Here is a 22,512-nt window from a genome sequence, read left to right on the forward strand (position 1 = left end):
AATTAGGTGGATGCATTTAGGGTTAACTAAGGGCTAAACTAGTAATTACACTTTTTAAATGGAACAGGGAGGAGCCGGTATTTCTCGAAGGAAGGGCTTCTTTCTTTGTAGCTTGGAGAAGACGAAATTATGTTGTGAAGAAATCCGTGGGTATTGGGGTCGGGACGGGCGGATTCTGTTGATGGAAGACGAGCGGATTCGACGGAATCCGGGCGGATTCTGGCGGGGCAATCCGAGCGTCTTTGTGGAAATCCGCTCGGATTGTGTTGTGAGGAGACGGGCGGATTGGAGACAATCCGCTCGGATTGTTCTTCAGCAGTGATTCTTCTTCTTTTCTTCCCTTTTTGTTCACTTCCATTTTATTCTTGTGGGATTGGTCTTTGGTCCTTGCTTCCTCTTCATACTAGTCCATCTAGTATCGTCAATATGCTTCCAAATATGCATGAAAGACGGGGATTTTCGTCTTATTATCTTCTTTTCTACAAAACATATGAAATGCGATAGAAAAGCAAATAGGAAGGTTTTGACGGATAAAGTCGTTTGTATCAAACGTGTGTCGATGTATTTTGCGTGAGGCGGTTTGTGTATATGTGTTTTAGGTTTGAAGTTTGATTGTGTTTGGCTTTTTTTTTGTGTTGTGTTTCGGAGAAGCACGGTCATCGGCTGATTCCCCATCTGCTTCGGCATTTGTTCCTCCATCGTTAGTGTAGAAAACAGGCAACAAGTAGCACATATGCACACACATGAAAACGCAAAAGCATTTGATGAAAACAAAAATACCCACGATGACTCGAAGTTAAAATTGAAATTTGAAAAGAAATTTTGAAAATTCCGTGACAAGTCGTCACGTTTGGGTTTTTCAAATGAAATTTTTTTGGAATTTCAAGGAATTAATTCGTGTTTGAATTAAATTGCATCAAATTTTGCCGAAATTGATTTGAGACCTGAAAACTAAAACTCAAACCGTCATAGATGAATTTCAAAAGATATTTTGCGAGTGTGTTTGATTTTGATTTTTTGCGAGATCAAGACTCGGATTTGCAAGAGTTTGAATTTTTGAGAAACATTGACGTCGTGTAATCAATTTTGATTTTTGTGGAAAATATGAAAAAAATTCGGATTTTTTACTTACATGGAAACGATCCGTTGTGGATCGGGGCGACTAGCCCTTTCCACATAAAAAAAAAAGAGAAAAACCCTTATGTTTAAAGCTGCGCCATGGAAACCGTGTCGGGTTTCGTAAAATGCGAAATCAAGGAAATGTGAGTGTGAGAAAACAAAAAATTCCGGATAAGCCTGAAGAGGCGCGAGCCTTAAGGCGAGAAAATCTATGTGCCAGGAAGAAACACAACTTGATAGGGACAAATCGAGGTGCGGATCCTGAGAATTAGCCCAAAGAGGTGCGAGCCCCTGGGCGATGCAAGGGAGCTTCCCCTTTTTTCGGAAAAAAGCGCTGAGTGTTTTGTATATATAGGGACATTTGTGCTTCATTGTTTCATCATCCGAAACACGAAAAACAACTCTATGAAAACCTTCCTTCTTCTTCTTCCACAAAATAATTCATGGATGCTTTCGAAAATAGGTTGCGACATTGGTGTCGGGATTTGTCGCCTCCTGAGAAGTATTAACTTGTTGTAATGAGAGTTGGTCAATTATTGGTGCTTTGTCAAGTTAAGGTGCAGTACTTGTTCCTTTAAGCATGCTCTCGGTTTTGGGATTCGAAACATCATGTTTTCGTTTTCCCGAAAGGTGAAATTTGCCCTCTTGCCAAAGAAGTGGGTGCCATTGGAGGATGGCCGGGTTGTACTCCGGTGCTTCCTTCGACTCGGTTGTGTTACAAAGAGAAGTTTCGTTTAATGTTGGGCTTGTCAACGAGCTAATTGAACTTACTCCTTGCTCCCCATGGTGTGGATACGTTGGCTCTCATCAACATCTTCTCAAACCGTTTGGATGTCAATGTCTCGGAGGTGGCTAGGATCGGAGAAGGGCTCTTGACTTTTGCCTAGGACATGTGTGCCTTCTTGTTGATGCCTTGAAGAAGGAGGGGTCAAGTTGGTACAGTAGTATGACCCTTGTGCATATTGTTAAGTAAATGGAGAACGGGTGGGAAACATCAAGTTTAATGCTTGGCGAGATCATCCATGCTTTGGACAAGAAGGGCCCTTGTGGAGAAGCTCCTTCGTTCAGATCTCTTAGGATCCTACAAGTGTGGCTCATGGAGAGGCTAAGGTATTTAGAGCCTCCGGTCGATTCTTCTTCTTACTCCTTACGTCACCTTACTATGAGGAAGAAGTTGTATTCAGATAGCTTTGCGTCCACCAAGGCCAATTGGACCTCGAGATTGGTGGAGGAGGGTGGTCCTCATATCCGCTGGGTGGTGCCATGGTGGAACTTGAGGTCCTTCACGGGATTGCTCGCTTCGGCCACTAGTTCTTGTTCCTTGATGGTGGTGGGCTTGAGTTTATTTCCTTCATTTATCCCGAAACACTTATGAGGCAAATGGGCCACCAACAAAAGGTGCCCGCTCGAGATACTCTCGTCCAAGAGAGTGTTTTTCGAAACTCCGACCTTGTGGAGACTTTCGAGAGGTGGTGGGCCACTCGGCCGACTTGAGAGGTACCAAACTCCATTGCCACGGCATGGGTGACTCCCCCTTATGTCAAGTGGTCAAGAGCTCAAACCATGGAAGAAAGGTCTAAGTTCCATAAAGACGAAGTCGTTGGCTTTAAGTATAGGAAGTTGGAAAGGCCAACCGTGATTTCTTTGACGACTTTGCCGATGATGGTAGCCCGGATGTAGTGAGGCTACCGAAGAGGAGGAGCTCGGGTCGTAAAGAGGTGGTGGGCCGTGTATGGGCTCGACTAGGGCCGAGTACGGGGTCTTGTAGGAGACCGGATGGCGTCGCCGTTGTAGATCCGTTGAGGATCCGTTCCGAAGAGGAAGTCCGTGCTAGTCGGGCCGACAAGAAGGACAAGGGGAAGATGGACCCCGAGGGAAAAAGAAAGGGTAGAATGGAATAGTGAAGACCTCCATTACCCGTTTTACTATTATGTTGTAATAGTGTATGTGTGTTTTTTATTATGTTGTACTAGCTATGTATTGTGTATTTTTGTGCTAGTTTTACTATGGGAGATGTCTTAGTCGACATCCTAGCTTTGACAAGTTGTGGACTTGAATAACTTTATTTGTTGCCAAATTTGTAATCCTTCTCATTATTAATTAAATTAGAGGATTGCTTGTGTTGAAAGAAATTGTGAACTCTTGTTGTTTCTTCCATCCATAGTGTAAAGGCAATTCGGTTTGAATTATCCTAAACATTGCACATGTGAATGGGGTATTTGTGGGAAGGGAGAAAGGCTTCTTTTTTGTTTTTTTTTTTGTGGAAAAGGGAATGTTTCCCCTTCTCATTTGTTTTAAAGTTGGTATGGGTGATTGTTTTTTATTGTGTGGGGATTGTTGTATCCTTCTTGTATGAGAAAGGATTGCCTACGTATTCACCTGAAGAGGTGAAATCAAACCATGCTCGTAGTTTGAATGTTTTGTTAATTTTGTTTGGATGTTGTGGTTGTATCCTTCTTGTGTAAGAAAGGACTGCCTACGTATCCACCTGAAGAGGTGAAATCAAACCATGCTCGTAGTTCAGGTGTTTTGTTTTGAGTGCAAATGGATGTTTGCCTTTGACAGATCAAAGGCTGTTTAAAACATGGCAAGGTGCCGTAACTTAGAACTGATAAAACATGCAATTTCAAATCAGAACACTTTAAGGAATTGACTTAAAAGGGATATTGTTGTCACTACTTTGAAACTAGGGTAAGGCTTGTGGTTGCTAGGGTTCAAGGGTAGTATTTCTTGAGTTGGTCTAGGTTGGTCAGTGATATGTGCATTTTATATAGTCTTTTTAGCCTATTTTTGCACGTATTTTTATGTACTTTCATACTGTTTATATTATATTTTGCCCCCGAATTGGCTACTTTGGTTCGTTTTGTCCGTTTTGTAGAAATGAACGCGGAAGTAGTGGAATCGTACCATTTTTCGTCCTTTTTGCATGCATTTCGAGGAGACGGGATTTTTCGGAGTAAGTTTCTGCATTGGGATGCGTGAAAGCACGGTTTACGAGGCAGTCGGGTACGAGATTGGGCTGATTTGAAGGAAGAATACTCGATCGAGTGGTTTTATTACTTGGTCAAGTGGTTTCTGTGGCCCTGGTTGATCGATCGAGTGGATTATTACTCGATCAAGAAGTGCTGGAAAGTGGAGTTACTCGATCAAGTAACATTTATGTTCGATCGAGTAACTTATCTGGAGTTTTACTTGATCGAGTGGTTCCAAACTACTCGATCGAGTGGTTTAGGCTTTCGTGGGCTTTAATTAGCCCGTGAACTTGTTTTAGCTTTTGAACTTAGTTTATTTTCTATTTAAACGCATCTTTACTAGGTCATTATCATCTAATTCATTATCTATCATTTTTCGAAGACTGCGTTGCTTTCATCCTTCACTGTAACTTTGCTTTCGGGGTTATTTAGCTCGGATTTTGTCATTCTTTACGCTGGATTTCTGCGATTGTAATCTCTTTCTCCTTTCTTTAAAATAATCTCTCTTCCATTTACTTTAATTGTTCGTTTTACTTCATTTATTTCTTTGCCCTAATTACTTTTATGCAATTTAATTATCGTTTAATTATGGTTATTGTTAGTTCATTCATCTTTATTAGTTTTGGTAATATTAATAGCGATATGAGTAGCTAAATCTATTTCATGTTGGGATTAGGGGATCTACGGTAGGAATGTGACGATGTAGTGAATAAGTTAGATTAATTAATTGTGAGATTCTGTCACCATAGCAATATAACTGTATTTACCTACTTAGTTGAGTGCACGCTTCTGAGTCACCTTTTTAATCTGGTTAAATTTAATCCTGGATCGGAAGATTGGACTAAATAGACCTGCTATGAACAGTAGACTACCCTGACGAGGGCGAAAGTTAAGTTAGTGGTAATTTAGGATAGAAAGTGGACCGGAAGGACCTTTCCATATCCGTCTCGCAGTAATTTATCCAAGTTGTTAACAGTTGAGTCACTGGACTACCGTAGTGAACCGAAATCCTGACATGTCCTCTCTCTATTGATAGTTTATCATCTTTTTCTGCCTTTATTGCTCTTTTCTCTGCTTCTCTTCCTTTGAACCTTTTAGTTTAGAAACCCAATTTAAACACCCCCTATTTTGTGACCAAATAGACGGACTCTTACAGATATCTTGCCTCCCTGAGGAGATCGACCTGACTTCCCTCGCAATATAGTTAGTTTAGTTAGTTATTTTTGATAGGTATACGACAGCCCTGTCATATTTTGGCGCTGTTGCCGGGGAGCCAATTGCCCTATTTGTCTTTGTTTCGTTTATTTTATCCGTCTCAGGGAATTTTTTTTCCTTGAGGCAGTTCTTATTTATTTTCTTTCAGTGTTGTGTATACCCAGGTCAGACAGGTTTGAGTTAGTTGCAGCTGATTCTGAGCCAGGGAGACTATTTAGGCATAGACTCCGTCTGCAAAGAGAATCAGGAAAGGAAGACTTGAGTACTTTCGAACCAGAGCTTCAGCATTTTCTATTTGCGGAAAATCCATCTTTGAAGAAGACACTTTCAGTTCTATAAACCAACCAGTAAAGATGCCGAACATTGCCAGTCACTCGGATCCTAAAGTAGCATCAATTCCAAAGAGTTTCAATCTCCAGACTGAGGATGGAAATACATTTGACATTCGTCCTTCCTATATCAATCTGGTGGAGAGAAATCTCTATAGAGGTGTGGCAGGTGAAGACCCGAGGAAGCACATGGAGGTCTTTACGGACTACTGTTCTACTATCTCCGCGACAAAGGGGGTAACTCAAGACAAGATTAAGGAGGTGTTGTTTCCTTTTTCTTTGACTGATTCAGCCAGGGAGTGCCTGACTGATTTGAACCACGCGGCCGCAGGGGTTACTAACTGGGAGACCCTTGCTCTTGCTTTTTACAAGAGATATTTCCCTCCACAGCGCACCAATCAGCTGAGGGCAAAGATCACAAGTTTCAAGCAAGCACCTGATGAAACTTTATATGAAGCGTGGTCCCGTTTCAAGAAGTTTGTGAGGTCTATTCCTCACCATGGTTTTGATCCGTGGTTTCTGTCTAACCAGTTCTACAATGGGTTGTATGATGATCACAGAGCCATACTTGATGCGTCATCTAACGGAAGATTCCAAGAGAACACTGATGATGATAAAGGATGGGCCCTTATTGAGGAGATGGCGAACCACTGTGCTGAGTATGGAAACCCGAGTAAAAATGCTGAAGGAAGTGCTCGATTATGTGGAATTTCTACTCGATCGAGAGAACAGAAAAAAGAAACTGCTCGATCGAGTGAAATTTCTGCTCGATCGAGTTACTCTGTTGAAAAAACTACTCGATCGAGTGGTATTTTTGGTCGATCGAGTAGTGTAGATAAAGGACAGCTTGATCGAGAGCCTGCTAGTGCTCGATCGAGTGAGAAATCGCCTGAAAGACCTCGTTCGAGAGGAAAGAAGCGTCCGAAGGATTTGGAGCTTGATCCGGCTGATACGTTGGAAGAGAAGAAGAAGGTACTCGAGATACCCATCACGGTTCCCTTCCCGAGGCATCGGCAGAGTACTAAAGCTAATCACCAATTCAGCAAATTTGCCGAAATCCTTAGAAGCTTGCAGGTCACTGTGCCATTCGCCGAACTGCTGACACAAGTACCCTCTTACCTTAAATTTATGAAAGAAATTTTATCGCGTAAGAGGCACATTAATGATCGACGGTAGCTTTGACCGAGGTAGGGACAACCCTAGTTCAGAATAAGTTACCTCCTAAACAGTCAGACCCGGGTAGTTTCTCAATTCCGTGTCATATTGGTACCCATTTGATTGATAACGCATTATACGATCATGGCGCTAGCGTGAGTGTCCTACCGTTGTCTCTGGCTAAGAGACTTGGTTTTACAAAGTTTAATTGCACAAACATGACTGTTCAAATGGCCGATCGTAGCATATCATGGCCACTAGGTGTAATAGAAGACATACCTGTTAAGATCGGGAGGTTCTTTATTCCCGTTGACTTTATTGTACTTGACATCCCCGAAGATGCCCATACCCCTATTATTTTAGTGAGACCATTTTTATTTACTGCTCGTGCAGTAATAGACGTCGGGGGCAAGACATTGACTTTTCAGGTTGGGGACGAGGAATTGATATTTAATCAGTCTAAGTTCCGGAGGGCTCCCATGCAAGCTCATCCTTGCAATGCCCTCTCTTCTATTGACCCTATTATTGACACTCCAACTGAAAATTTGGAGCATTGTGCTGCTATTGTGACCCCTCCGCCTCAGGTTGAGAGCAAAAAGGAGGAAAGTTCGTCTATTTCCCTTGCTGCAGGTACATATGAAAATAATGCAGGAGCTGTCAAAGGGCATTGTGCAATTAATGTCAGTCAAGGTGGGAGTGACAATGTTAAAGCCGGTGAGAAAGGAGCAAGGACGAGAAAAGTTCCCGCATATATGGATGTCAACTATTCTCCTCCTAACGATTCAAGTTCAAGCTCGTGGAAATTAAAGTGGATGATTAATGTTGCTGAGATGACGTCCTCCAGTCAGGAGCTCTCCAAGGGGCTACTGAATTGCCTTGGGAAGTGAGCGGGGAAATGCCCCGTGTACCAACTTGTAAAAACAGTTTTTGAATTTTCCCGTTGAATTTTATTTATTGCTTTTAATTAGGACAATTAGAATTTAGACAATTTTTAGCGTAGATTAGAGACTATAGACTGTTAATTGGCGTATTTGGTATTTTGGGATACTTTTGCGAGTGTTTCTATGCAGGTTTGCGGAATTTTACGCGAATTCAAAGGAACAATGACGAATTCAAGAGCTTACACGAGGAAAAGAGCTCGATCGAGTACTTTTCGTACTTGATCAAGTGAAATGTATTCGATCGAGTGATTCCATATTACTCGATCGAGTAAAGCTGAAAAGGGGAGTTCTCGATCGAGTAAATTTTTACTCGATCGAGTAGATGGATCCATGAAGTCCTCGATCGAGCAGTTCTAAACCATTCGATCAAGTGAAATGGGAAATGACACGCATGGAGTTTTCTTTAACTTCCTTCTTTTTTATTGTTATTTCATTTTCACCCAATTTTTCGACTCTTTCCCTATTTGCGACAAAAGAACCCCAAATTCCTCCATTTTCTTGCCCATTTACCAAATTCATCACCTACATTTTGCTCTTTGTTAATTAATCGTTCAAAGCCCTCTGTTTTCCCCTTGATCTGTGCTGTTTTACAAGGTTTATTAATGGGATTAGGGTTTGCGTCTTTTCGATCAAAAATCGCCTTTTCTGCTTGCTCTTTGTTGATTAATTGCAATTTGTAGGATCTCTAGCATCAAGTAAGTAATTCCTACACCTCATTGCTTTTTAATTTCATTAATTATGCCTTTTAGTGTATTAGGAATTAGGGTTTCGATTTCAGTTTTGGGTCAAAAAAATCGACAAAAATTTCGATTCCATGTTTAATTTACACTACTTGATGCTTAATTCCCATGCCTCGTTGATTTTTGCTTGTTAAATTCGAATTTTTCTGAGAAATTTGCGATTAGGGCAAATTTCAGTCGAAATTCTCGACTGTCACCTAGTTTTTGCTGATGTCGTTTGCTCAATTTATCTGCATTGTTGCGTAAATTGTTGCTACTGTCATCTGCTACCTTTCCCCTATCGCTGTTTACATGCTTTTATTCGAAATTTTTGAGGAAGTTGGGAATTTTTGTGCTGTAAGTCGAATTTTTCGACTGACTACGGGAATTATCATGTTGTTTTCATGCTTTTTCTTATCAAATTCCCCTGCCCTTTTTATTCAGGATGGATTCTAGCTCTCTGCCCTCCACTAGCTCGACTTCTAGTTCATCCTTGCCTGAGACGGTGGTCCCTACTATCACCATCGCCTCCACTTTTGTTAGTACCGCAGCCCCTGTGTTCTTAGTCTCCGCTTCGAGATGCAGTTTTTACACTGCTAGCACCGCCTGCTAGCCCCTGTTTTTGGCTGCCACTTCAAGAATGACCACCACCAATGCTAGCACTGCTGCTAGTCTTTCTTCCTCAGTGGTGGTCACAGTAGCCACAACCTCTACTTCAGCCACGGTGAGCACACCTGTGGCGGACTCACCAGCAGTTGCAGCTACTTTTCGGGCGGCTCTAGTTCCTCGCACCATCACTGGATGGGCTTCTACCTCAGGTTCTAGAGGTCGGGCCGAGGTTGTGGACGTGCTCGTGCTACGCTAGCTCCTAGTACTTCTACTTCTGTTGCTCCTTCTGGCACGGTCACTGTCCAAGGGGACAACTCCCTCAACTCCCACCCTGAGTTCCCGCAGGTAAGTTTCGTTAACGATGTACATCGTAAGAGGTTTTATAACCTAGTTGGCTGTGAGTTTTTCCCTACCCGGTTCTTAGACCGACCGGCACTTGAGAGACTCGGCTTCTACGAGTTAGTTTGTGAGGTGTTACGGGGCACAGGGATGGCCGGACTCATCACTATGAGTGGCCACACCTTTCTGGAGCTGAGTCTTGAGTTCCTCAGCTCCTTCACCTTCTCCTCCGGGGCACACGACGCTGCCCCCACTAGTCTTTCCGTGTCATTCCGGTTGTTCAACCAGACTTTTTCGATGACATTGGAGGAGTTTGGTACCAGACTCGACCTTTCCTTTACGGGCAACACTACTGCCCCGAGGAAGGTCATTCATCAGCTTTGGCGGACCTTGGCCCAGACCACCTTTCCCGAGCGAAAGCTCACACAGGTCCACCTTCCCCCTGCCCGTTACTTTCTTAGAATGATGGGGAGCACCATTTTTTGCCGTAGGGAGCCAAACAACATCAACAACAACGAGCTCTCTATCTTAGGCGGTTACCTGAACATTGACTGCGAGGGTCCTTTTACCCTTAACATAGCCTATCTGACCGCCCAGTACTTCCAGGCCCAAGGGGAGAAGGTTACGAGATCTATTGTCTGCGGTGGCATAGCCACCATTCTTGCCCGTTCCCTTTTCCCTGTCTGGCCTCGTGACTTACCGTACCTCCCGGGAGAGAGGTATCTGAGGCTAGATGCCATGCATTCTCAGCATTGGCTGACCACAGACTACCGGACATGGAAGATAGACGGTTCCTTGTCCTTGGACTTACCTTGCACCACTCTCCCCTGTCTAGCCCCTTTGCCTACTGTCGCACGGGGAGCCCGACTTCCACCACTGCGTGACTACCACCTCCACGTCCGACCACCTACTACTTTACCCGCCGCTAAGAAGCGGCATAGACTTGAGACCGGAGAGGGGTCCACACCTTCTGGGAGCGGCCAACCTTCCACGGCCACTCCTACTCCTACCCCGATCCCTACCTCCACTCCTACTCTCGCACCCGCTGACCAGACACAGACACAGCCGGTCCTACCAGCTAATTTTATACCACCACCACCCTTTGAGGCGTCCTCGGTAATGGACCAAGGGCGTCGTGACGGTTTGTTAGTTGAGATTGCAGAGAGACAGGCTCGTATGGAGCGGGACTTAGCTTTGACTTTGTTCCCTCTATACGAGTACCACTTGAGTTGACACCGTCCGATCCCAGAGGGTTGGACACACCCTTCCTTTTACTAGTACCCAGCTGATGGGTACCCGGAGTCTGCTGAGGAGGAGGAGGAGAACGAGGACGAGGACCCGGCGGTGGCGGCGGAGAGAGCTCGAGCTGAGCAGAGGAGGAGAGAGCAGCAGGTAGACCCGCACTTCAGGGTGACGATGGAGGACGTGCGCGATAGCGACGAGGAGGCTGACGAGTAGCTACTGGTCTCCTCACTTCCCCAGTTTTCTGGCTGGTTTGGGGAAGTTCGTGTTTTGTATGTACATCTCACTCTTCCATTTTTGTCTCCTATTTATTTTATTTTTTATTCTTTATTGGTTGTATATTCCCGTTCCCCTGTATATATCTGCTGGTGTATGCTGGAGGACAACGAGGGCGTTGTCCGTTTTGGTTTGGGGAGGGTATTACATCCTTTTGAGTCTGCATTTGCATTCACTTTTTTTTTTTATTTCAGCTTGCATCGTTTATTTATTTCATTAAAAAACAAAAAATCAAAAAATAAGAAAATTTCAAAAAAATTCAAAAATTTTCACGTTTATTTTTGCATATAGGTTTAGTCGGAACGGTAGATTTCCTTGATTATGCTGCACTATAACTTGTCATTTTTACTTGAGCCTTGCACTTCTGTTGATAGTTATTAGCTTTGTCATACGCATAGTATACGAATTTCTATTCAATTATAGCTGACTGTTTAGACTTGACCTGATAAATTGGCAACCTACTTTACAATTTCTGAGGTGTAGAGCCCATAACTGGTGACATTCATGACCAGTTCATTAGGAATTGAGAGTAGTACTCCTTGCATAGCATGTTCATCATTTTTGCACTTTTATAACATTCGATTTCTTGTCAAATGCACACATTCGGGTTTGTGGTCGGTGTCACATGCATGGAGATGCTTGCAAAGTTTCCCTTTTCCTTATATTTTTCACCCATTTAGCTCCACTTAAGCCAAAACTTGCCTTTTTGATCCATTAGCTACATCCCAAACTGAGCCTGCCTAGTCAAGCTAGTTTAGTATGTCTTTTGTGGTACGTTTTTCCGTCTGTAGTTTGGCCCGTGTGTATATGATTGGAGTTGGTGGAAATAGAGGAAAAAGGAGAATAAGAAAAAAAAAGAATTGAAAAAAGAAAAAAAAAAGATGAGAAAAACGTGAAAAAGAAAAGAGGAAAAAAAGAGAGAAAAATGAAAAAAAAAAAAGGGAATCACGTGTACAGTAAAACCAGGGAGGATGAAAAGTTCCAAAAAGTCTTAAGCTGGTTGATTTTGAGACCGTCTGTATTATTTTCTATATTGTGACGGTCTCACTCCTCTGTTTTATTCCATATTTTTGAGGAGATTGTGTATGAGATTAGTGAGCTGTGTGCCAATGAAGGGCACTTATACTTTATTTTTCAGACAGTTGAGATTCGGATAGTTTTATATGGTCCTGTTAGGAACTAGCTTGACGCTTTTACCTCCACATTACCATAACTTGTTTTGCCTTTTCTCACCTGAACCTCACTATTCCCATATCATTTTTAAGCCCTCGGCTGTGACGGACATTATTGGTTGGAGTGTGTGCATTAGTACTTGAATCGTCTTTCATTTTTGTTGCATGCATGCTATGTAGGTCGCAGTTAGGTGAGTGACTGTTTCTCCTTCTCTCTTTTAAATATAACATTCACCCTTTACTTCATGAGAGAAGAGTGACCACGTGAGAGTCCGATTTTGTTGGTCTTGCAAGGTCGATAGGTTGGCTATATTTCTGAACAGCTTATAACTCGTTTGCGTATTGACTACTTAGCTATGACTGTTAATTTTCGTTGCATTAAATTGGTTCAAGTAGACAAGTTAAGCTAGCTCTGAGTTTTCATTTCCGTTCCATTAGTTGCATTTTAGTTTACTCGAGGACGAGTAAAGGTCCGGTTTGGGGAGATTTGATAGGTGCATTTTATATAGTCTTTTTAGCCTATTTTTGAACGTATTTTTATGCAGTTTCATACTGTTTATATTGCATTTTGCCCCCGAATTGGCTACTTTGGTTAGTTTTGTCCGTTTTGTACAAATGAACGCGGAAGTAATGGAATCGTACCATTTTTCGTCCTTTTTGCATGCATTTTGAGGGGACGGGATTTTTCGGAGTGAGTTTCTGCATTGGGATGCGTGAAGGCACGCTCTACGAGGGAGTCGGGTACGAGATTGGGCTGATTTGAAGGAAGAATACACGATCGAGTGGTTTTATTACTCGATCGAGTGGTTTCTGTGGCCCTGGTTGATCGATCGAGGGGATTATTACTCGATCAAGAATTGATGAAAAGTGGAGTTACTCGATCGAGTAACATTTATGTCCGATCGAGTAACTTATCTGGAGTTTTACTCGATCGAGTGGTTTCAAACTACTCGATCGAGTGGTTTAGGCTTTCGTGGGCTTTAATTATCCTGTGAACTTGTTTTAGCTTTTGAACTTAGTTTATTTTCTATTTAAACGCAACTTTACTAGGTCATTATCATCTAATTCATTATCTATCATTTTTCGAAGACTGCGTTGCTTTCATCCTTCACTGTAACTTTGCTTTCAGGGTTATTTAGCTCAGATTTTGTCGTTCTTTACGCCAGATTCTTGCGATTGCAATCTCTTTCTCCTTTCTTAATAATAATCTCTCTTCCATTTACTTTAATTGTTCATTTTACTTCATTTATTTCTTTGCCCTAATTACTTTTATGCAATTTAATTATCGTTTCATTATGTTTATTGTTAGTTCATTCATCTTTATTAGTTTTGGTAATATTAATAGCGATATGAGTAGCTAAATCTATTTCATGTTGGGATTAGGGGATCTACGGTAGGAATGTGACGATGTAGTGAATAAGTTAGATGAATTAATTGTGAGATTCTGTCACCATAGCAATATAACTGTATTTACCGACTTAGTTGAGTGCACGCTTCTGAGTCACCTTTTTAATCTGGTTAAATTTAATCCTGGATCGGAAGATTGGACTAAATAGACCTGCTATGAACAGTAGACTACCCTGACGAGGACGGAAGTTAAGTTAGTCGTAATTTAGGATAGAAAGTGGACCGGAAGGACCTTTCCATATCCGTCTCGCAGTAATTTATCTAAGTTGATTACAGTTGAGTCACTGGACTACCGTAGTGAACCGAAATCCTGACAGGTCCCTTCTCTATTGATAGTTTATCATCTTTTTCTGCCTTTATTGCTCTTTTCTCTGCTTCTCTTCCTTTAAACCTTTTAGAAACCCAATTTAAACACCCCCATTTTGTGACCAAAATAGACGGACTGTTACAGATATCTTGCCTCCCTGAGGAGATCGACCTGACTTCCTTAGCTATATAGTTAGTTTTGTTAGTTATTTTTGATAGGTATACGACAGCCCTGTCAGTCGGGTTTGTGAAATCCTCCCCGTCTAGGTTACTCAGACTCAATGCGCCCCCCGAAAGTATTTTCTTGACCAGGTATGGCCCGGCCCAATTGGGTTTGAATATCCCCCTCGGATCGATGAGTAATGGTGCTCGCACCGACTTGAGGACCAAGTCGCCATCTTTGATGTTTCTGGGTTTGACCTTTTTGTTAGCTGCCCGTTGTATACGTTGTTGGTATAGCTGGACGTTGTGCAAGGCGTTGAGTCGCCGTTCGTCTAGAAGCGTGAGTTGTTTGAACCTTTGACGGGTCTATTCCGCCTCAGGAACTTGACTTTCCAGTAGAATGTGCAGAGATGGGACTTCCAACTCCCCTGGTTGAACCGCCTCCATACTGTATGCTAGGTAGAAGGTTGTTGCTCCTGTTGGAGTTCGAATGGAGGTTCGGTATCCCCAGAGTGCGAATGGGAGTTTGCTCGGCCAATCGCGGTAATTATCTTGCATCTTTTTAATGATAGTGACCAGAGTTTTGTTTGATGCCTCTACCGCTCTGTTGGTTTGGGGACGATAGGGGGATGATCGATGCCGTTTGATTTTTTACTTGTCCAAAAAGGCTTGTGTTTCCGCCCGGAAGTGGGAGCCTTGGTCGCTGATGATTTCATGGGGTACCCCATATCTGCAGATGATGTTGTCCTGGATGAACTTGGCCACTTGTTTGGCGGTCAAGACTGCATAGAACTGTGCTTCTACCCATTTGGTAAAGTAGTCGATGGCGACAAGGACGAAGCAATGCCCTATGTTGCGTATCGGGTTGAATTTCCCGATGATGTCAATGCCCCAGGTCAAGAAAGGCCAGGGTGATGTCAAGGTGTATAAGAAGGACGATGGTATGCGTTGTATGTTGGCGAAGATTTGGCAATTGTGGCAATGTTTGACGTAGTTTCTACAATCGGCTTCCATGGTGGTCCAATAGTAGCCTAACTGCATGATCTTTCGGGTTGGCATCATTGCGCTCATGTGAGGGACGCATTCTCCGTCGTGGACCTCTCCCATGACTTTTTTGGCTTTGTGGTGATCAATGCAAAGGAGAAGGATCCCTTGGGGTGTTCTTTTGTATAGTTGTTCTTGGCTTATCACGAATTGTGATGTAAGTAAGCGGATGGCTCTTTTTCCTCTTGTATCAGAGTTGGGAGGGAATTCGTTTTTGGTTTCGTAGTTGAGGATGACTTGGTACCAAGGTTCGACATGGTTTTCCTCGTCATTGTTAATGGCGCAGATGTGAGCTGGCTTGCTCCTTCTCTTGCCACATAAGGGCATCAATGTCATGTCAGCGGGTATGTTGACGAGCGTGACAAGTTTTGCTAGGGCATCAACAAATTTATTTTCCTCCCGTGGCAAGTGGAAGTAGTTGATTTGGTCGAAGAATTCGGCCTCTTGATTGATTTTTTCTTGGCAGGGCGCCAAGCTGTCGCTTCGTATTTTTCAAGATCCGGACACCTGATTGATGATGAGTGAATCGCCGTGGACTCTCAATATCTTGATGCCAAGTGTTATGGCTGCTTGTAGGCCGATGAGGCATGCTTCATATTCGGCGGCATTGTTGGTGACGGAGAAGTCTAGCTTGACTGAGATCGGAACATGTTCCCCTTCTGGTGATATTAGAAGGATTCCTACCCCGAAGCCTCTTAGGTTTAATGCACCATCGAAGTATAAGTCTCATGCGTCGGTGTCGGCACAAAGGATGTCTTCATCAGGGAGTGACCATGTTTCGGTCGTTGGATCCTCGTTGACGGGATTTTATGCTAGGAAATCAACGACTACCCTTCCCATGATAACCTTGAGGGATACGAATTTGAGGTCAAATTCGGATAGCATGAGCGTCCATCTAGCCAGCCTTCCGTTTAGTACGGGCTCTTCGAAGATATATTTAACGGGGTTCATCTTGTAGTAGATGTGAACCGTGTTGCTGAGCATGTAATGTCGCAGCTTCTTCCTTGACCAAACCAGGGCAAGGCATGTTTTTTCCAGTTGGGTGTATCTTGTTTCGTACTCGATGAACTTTTTGCTAATGTAGTAGATGGCTTGTTCTTCACCGTCGAGCGTTTGTGCTAGCATTCCTCCCATGGCTGTATCGGTGATAGTTGATGTGACCATAATTAGCGCATATTTAGCCCTCGAATTAGCCTTGTTCCCATGCTTTTTAGTGCATATTTGGGTCATTTATTATCTTTAGTTCTTTGTTTTGCATATTCTTTGAGATTTTGATCCCTTGGTAGGAAAGGAGTAAGAATCTTGCATTTTCATGGCAAAACAAGACTAAATTGATCGAATTCAATGACCAAGCATCAAGGAGAGACAAGATTAGAAGGCCTTTGTACATATAATAGTAGATGAGCAATGTTGAGAAAGGATCCTTGAGTCCCCAAGGAAATCCCCAAGGAATTTATGAAGAAAAGGGAAGAAAAGAAGAAGAAGCCTTGCTGAGGCACAATCCGTGCGGATTGTCTACAATCCGGCCGTCCTTCACCCGCACAATCCGTGCAGTTTTCCACCAAGACGCCCGGGTTCCATCACCACAATCCGCCCGGATTCTCTTGAATCCACTCGGATTCTATCGCCGTAATCACTTTGTCCGACCCTAATCCGCCCGGATTCCTCTACAGCGCGATTTCCTCTTCTCCAAGCTACGAAGAAAGAAGCCCTTCCTTTGGAAAATACCGGCTCCTCCCTGCTCAATCTAAAAAGTGTAATTACTAGTTTAGCCCTTAGTTAACCCTAATGCATCCCCCTAATTTCCACTATAAATACCCCATTAGTCTAATTAGAAGAGCATGTTCTTCTTATCAACAATTAGAGTAGTTAATATCAATCAAATCTCTCTTTAGTTTTGTAATCAACAATTAATCAAGTTCTAATACAAGTTTTATTTCCTTAATCTCTCTTTTGTTCATCCTTTATTTTGGGTAATTGAAGATTATTTGGGTTATTTTTGGGAGATTGACAACCTCTCAATCAAGCATTCAAGTACTTCTTTTATCTTTGCTTTATTATTGGAATCATTAGTAGGTATAATTCTCTTAATCCCTTTTTAATTATTGTTAATTACTTTCATTTATTCATCATGTTTAATTTTGGTGGTATGATTGACAACCTTGCTAGCATGATCAACATGATAATGAGTGAGTAGTCTCTTAGCTAGGGTTAATGGGTGATTAGGGGAAACCAACATGGGGAATGATTCATGCACATGTCATATTTGATGAAATGCTAAGCCTATGAATCCTTGCAATTACTACCATCTCCTATCTTTTCAATGAGACTTGTAAGACATAACCCAACTCGAGTCTCATTAGACCATGCACGTTGTTGAGTAGGGAAGATTAAGTCGACTTGTAGGTGTTGTACAATCTAATCGATTCGGCTCCGGGACCCAAACTTTCCTAGGATCGTAAGATATAACCCAACTCAATCCATCACAACAATAATTGCTTGCTTATAATTTGAGAACATGTTTTTATGATCAATTCCCATGATTCCCCTATGATCCCATGACACCCTAGTCCTTTTTAATCAATTGTTTACACCCCTTTTAATTCATCTTGTTAGTTTATTTTCATTGCTATTTTAGCTAGTGACCTTCTACATTAACCCAATTTGTGACACCCTCAAGACACCACTAGTTCCAATAGAAATCTCATTTCAATATCCGTCCCTTGGGATCCGACCTTTACTTGCCTCTTTACTAATTGTAGAGTTTTTTGTGAAGCTATAAATTGTGTTTTGATTCGGACGTGACCCAACGACCACACCTTTAATTGTGAACACGAAACGGACCGATCAACAATGGCGCCGTTGCCGGGGACGGTGTTTGTTTGATTTAGATTTCCTTTTTATTGTTATTAGTTGTGTCTTTCTTCGCCTTGGGGAAGTAAAACTCCTCAAGGTTTGTTCTAATTGTTTTCAAGTTGTTCGATATTTTGCGAGATGGATCTTATAGATTGTTTTGTAGAGGACCACTTGAGGATACCTTTCTTCAAGGATCCCATGCAAGCATTGGAAGCCTTGGAAGCAAGTGAGGCTAACAATATGTATTGGGATTTGGTGGTGGATCTTTTTGAGGCCGCTCTATATAACAAGGAACTTACTCATGCACAATCCGAATTAGTGCATAACATTCTAGTGGAAGCATATCAACCCATAGAGGATGAGCAATCCATCCTAGAAGAGATTTTACAAACTCAAGAGCAAGAGGAACCCATCATGGAATTTGAATACGATGAGGTTGAAAATAAAGTTGAGTATGCTATGAGAATGGAATGTCTAATGGACATTGAGCAAATTCTCAATGAAACTCCAAAGGAGGAAAGTAAGGTACAAACCCCCACTTTAAAACCCCTTCCCCCAAATTTGAAATATGCTTACCTTGATGAATCAAAGACCAAACCCGTGATTGTTAATGATAGACTTGATGATGACCAATTGGGAAAATTGCTTGATGTGTTGAAACAACATGAGAAGGCTATAGGTTATAGTCTAGATGACCTTAAGGGGATAAGTCCCAACTTTTGCATGCATAGAATTCATCTAGAGGAAGACCATAGACCTACCATTCAACCCTAAAGAATATTGAACCCCCACATGCAAGAAGTTGTCAAAGGAGAAGTCATGAAATTACTTGATGCGGGAATCATATATCCCATATCGGATTCTTTGTGGGTTAGCCCCGTCCAAGTGGTACCTAAGAAAGGAGGTACTACGGTAGTGACAAATGAAAAGAGTGAACTAATACCCACAAGAATGATCACCGGTTGGCGTATGTGCATTGACTACCGGAAATTAAACTCCGCAACAAGAAAGGATCACTTCCCCTTACCGTTCATTGACCAAATGCTTGAGAGGTTAGCCTCCAACAAATTCTTTTGTTACCTTGACGGGTATTCGGGATTCTTCCAAATCCCTATACACCCGGATGACCAACATAAGACCACTTTCACATGCCCTTATGGCACTTTTGCATATAGGAGGATGCCTTTTGGTTTATGTAATTCCCCCGCCACTTTCAAAAGATGCATGATGAGTATCTTCTCCGATTACCTAGAGACCATAATGGAAGTTTTTATGGATGATTTTAGTGTTTATGGAAAGGACTTTGACTCATGTTTGCATAATATTTCTCTTGTGTTGCAAAAGTGTGAAGATGTTATTTTTGTTTTAAATTGGGAAAAGTGTCACTTCATGGTCAATGAAGGAATTGTCTTGGGTCATTTGATTTCGGAAAAAGGCATCGAGGTCGATAAAGCTAAAGTTGAGGTGATAGAGAAACTCCCACCTCCCGTGAATGTTAGAGGGGTGAGAAGTTTTCTCGGTCACGCGGGTTTTTATCGTCGTTTCATAAAGGATTTTTCAAAAATAGCGAAACCCCTCACTCAACTTTTGCTTAAAGATGCCCAATTCCTCTTCACTGATGAGTGTGTTGAAGCTTTTAATAGAATCAAAGAAGCACTAATCTCGGCACCAATTATCCAACCCCCGAATTGGGAGTTACCTTTCGAGATTATGTGTGACGCTAGCAACTACGCCGTTGGAGCGGTTCTTGGCCAACGGGTAGGGAGAGCTCTTCACGCCATCTATTACATAAGCAAGACCCTCGATCCCTCCCAAGTGAATTATGACACAACCGAAAAGGAGCTTCTTGCCATTGTATATGCTTTGGATAAATTTCGTTCCTACTTGCTTGGATCCAAGGTGATTATATTTTTGGATCATCGCGCTCTCCGACATCTCTTGATAAAGAAGGAGGCAAAACCAAGATTGTTGAGATGGATTTTGCTTCTTCAAGAATTTAACTTGGAAATAAGAGACAAGAAAGGAGCCGAGAATGTAGTGGCGGATCACTTGTCAAGGATCCGGTTTCATGATGAAAATGGAGAAACCTCGATCAATGACTCATTCCCCGACGATATTTTGATGGCCATTCAAACACAACTTGAAAGGCACATCACCCCATGGTTTGCCGATTATGCCAATTATATTGTTGGAAAGGTACTCCCTCCAAACTTGAATCACAACCAAAGGAAGAGATTCCTATTCGAAGTGAAGAGGTACTTTTGGGATGACCCAAACCTCTACAAGGAGTGTAGTGATGGGCTCTACCGGAGATGCATCCCTCAATGGGAAACCCAAGGAATCTTGGAAGGATGTCATTCATCACCCTACGGTGGGCACCATGGAGCAAGGAGAACCGTTGCAAAAATTCTCCAATCGGGCTTCTATTGGCCTACAATGTTTCAAGATACAAGAGAATTCATCATTCATTGCGACGCTTGTCAAAGAACGGGAAATATCTCGTGGAGGAACGAAATGCGACAAAGGGGCATTCTAGAGGTGGAGATCTTCGATGTTTGGGGAATCGACTACCAAGGGCCCTTTGTGACATCCAATGGGAATAAGTACATCCTTGTGGCCGTAGATTATGTCTCAAAGTGGGTGGAGGCAATTGCCACCCCAAATGATGATGCAAAAACGGTCACCAAGCTTTTCAAGAAGATAATTTTCCCAAGATTTGGAGTTCCTAGAGCAATCATTAGTAATGGAGGAACGCATTTCCATGAGAAGAAGCTTGCATCCCTTTTGACCAAATATGGTGTCCAACATAGAACCGGCTTGGGATATCATCCTCAAACAAGCGGTCAAGTCGAGATTTCAAATAGAGAGATCAAGCAAATCCTTGAGAAAGTTGTGAACAAGACTCGGAAAGATTGGAGCACAAAGCTTGATGATGCTCTTTGGGCTTATAGGACGGCCTATAAGACTCCCATAGGAGCCTCCCCTTACAAGCTTGTCTATGGAAAAGCATGCCATTTGCCAATTGAATTGGAGTACAAAGCTTATTGGGCAATCCGAGCACTTAATCTTGATCTCAAATTGAGCGGTCAAAAGAGGATGATTCAAATCCAAGAGTTGGAGGAGTTCCGACTACAATCCTATGAGAATGCAAAGATTTACAAAGGAAGAACGAAATTGCTTCATGACAAGAGAATTAAACAAAAGGCCTTGCACAAGGGAGACAAAGTCCTTCTATTCAATTCCCGCTACCGACTCTTTCCGGGAAAATTGAACTCTAGATGGATGGGTCCCTATGTGATAACCGAAGTTGGAAAATATGGAGATTTCGAACTCAAGGCGGAAGATGGAAGCAAGTTCAAGGTAAATGGTCAAAGGTTGAAGCCATACTACGAAGGAGCGTTTGTTGGAGAGGTCGAGGTCACCTACCTCGGGCCTCCTCACCCTTGAAAGGACCATCTAAGGGACAGTTTGGTGGAGTCCTCCCTAAACCACCACTTTTAAATATACTAACCCTCTAACTTGTATTTATTGTTTTATTGCATTTGTTTTAATAAATAGCATGAACTCTTTTCATGAGCGTAAGTGAGGGAGGGTTACTAATGAATTTTGAATGAAGGAAGGAACGAATTCTCGAGTGTGGGGACGCATCTAAGAGAGGAGAAAAAGTCAAGGGAAGAAATTCACAGCCCGAATCCGTCCGGATTCCCTGGAATCCGGCAGTATTGTTGGAATCCAGACGTTCAGAGGAGAAACCGTCCGTCCAGATACGCTGAGAATTTGAAGATTTTTTGACTAAGGTCGAATCCGAGCGTCCTAGGAAGAAAAACGCCCGTCTTGCAGAATCCGGCCGGATTTGAAGAAAGACGCCCGTCTTTCTACCTGTGCATTTCAAGGAAAATCTCTGTAGAAGAATCCGTCCGGCTTCAAAAGGAGACGCCCGTCTCGGTGAGAAAGAATCCGAGCGTCTTAAGCTCGGGACGCCCGTCTTTAAGGCGTCAAAATTTTGGGAATTTTTCGCTGTGACAGAATCCGGGCGTATTGCCCAGAATCCGCCCGTCCCGAAGAGCACGAATCTGAGCGTCTTCAGTACGAATCCGCTCGTCCTCCCACGCTGTTTTGACCCGACTTTTCCCTAATTAAATTACACCCCACCACACATATAGTGACACATCACTACTCCTTCCACTTGCACTATAAAACCCACCTCCTTATGACTCCCATACATACCCAAATCATTCTCTTAACCCACAAGATCAAAAAGCCCCAATTTTCTAGGGTTTCCAAAAGAGCAACACTCAATCAACAAGGAACATCCTTACCCTTTCACAAATCAAAAGAATCCAACAAAAGAATCAAGAATGGCACCAAGGAGATCCTCTTTTAGGAGTGCAAGAAGACCAAGGATGATGGGAAGTTCTTCTACCTCCCATCTCAACACTTTAAGAAGGGAACATGAAGAGATTGTAGATCTTACAAGGCTTGATGACTTCTCAAATGTGGAATTCCTCAATGATGTGCAAAGATTAGTCTTCCACCGGCTTCTAAGTAAGAATATTCTTCCCAGTAAGTTTTTATGTCATGCTACATTGAAGAAACTTGGAATTTATCACCAAGTGGAAGCTCTCTTTGAGGTTTTCGGTCTTTCAACC

The 22,512-nt window shown here is 42.6% G+C and overlaps 1 non-coding gene across 1 annotated transcript; it reads right to left on the minus strand.

Moving 5' to 3' along the window:
* Positions 1–6,035: 6,035 nt before the first annotated feature.
* Positions 6,036–6,141, minus strand: LOC141604004 (small nucleolar RNA R71). The gene has a single exon (XR_012525833.1). It is a non-coding gene; the product is annotated as a small nucleolar RNA R71 (small nucleolar RNA).
* Between the last annotated feature and the right edge of the window lie 16,371 nt (positions 6,142–22,512).

Source organism: Silene latifolia, chromosome 9, assembly GCF_048544455.1.
Source record: "Silene latifolia isolate original U9 population chromosome 9, ASM4854445v1, whole genome shotgun sequence".
In the NCBI taxonomy this organism is placed as follows: domain Eukaryota; kingdom Viridiplantae; phylum Streptophyta; class Magnoliopsida; order Caryophyllales; family Caryophyllaceae; genus Silene; species Silene latifolia.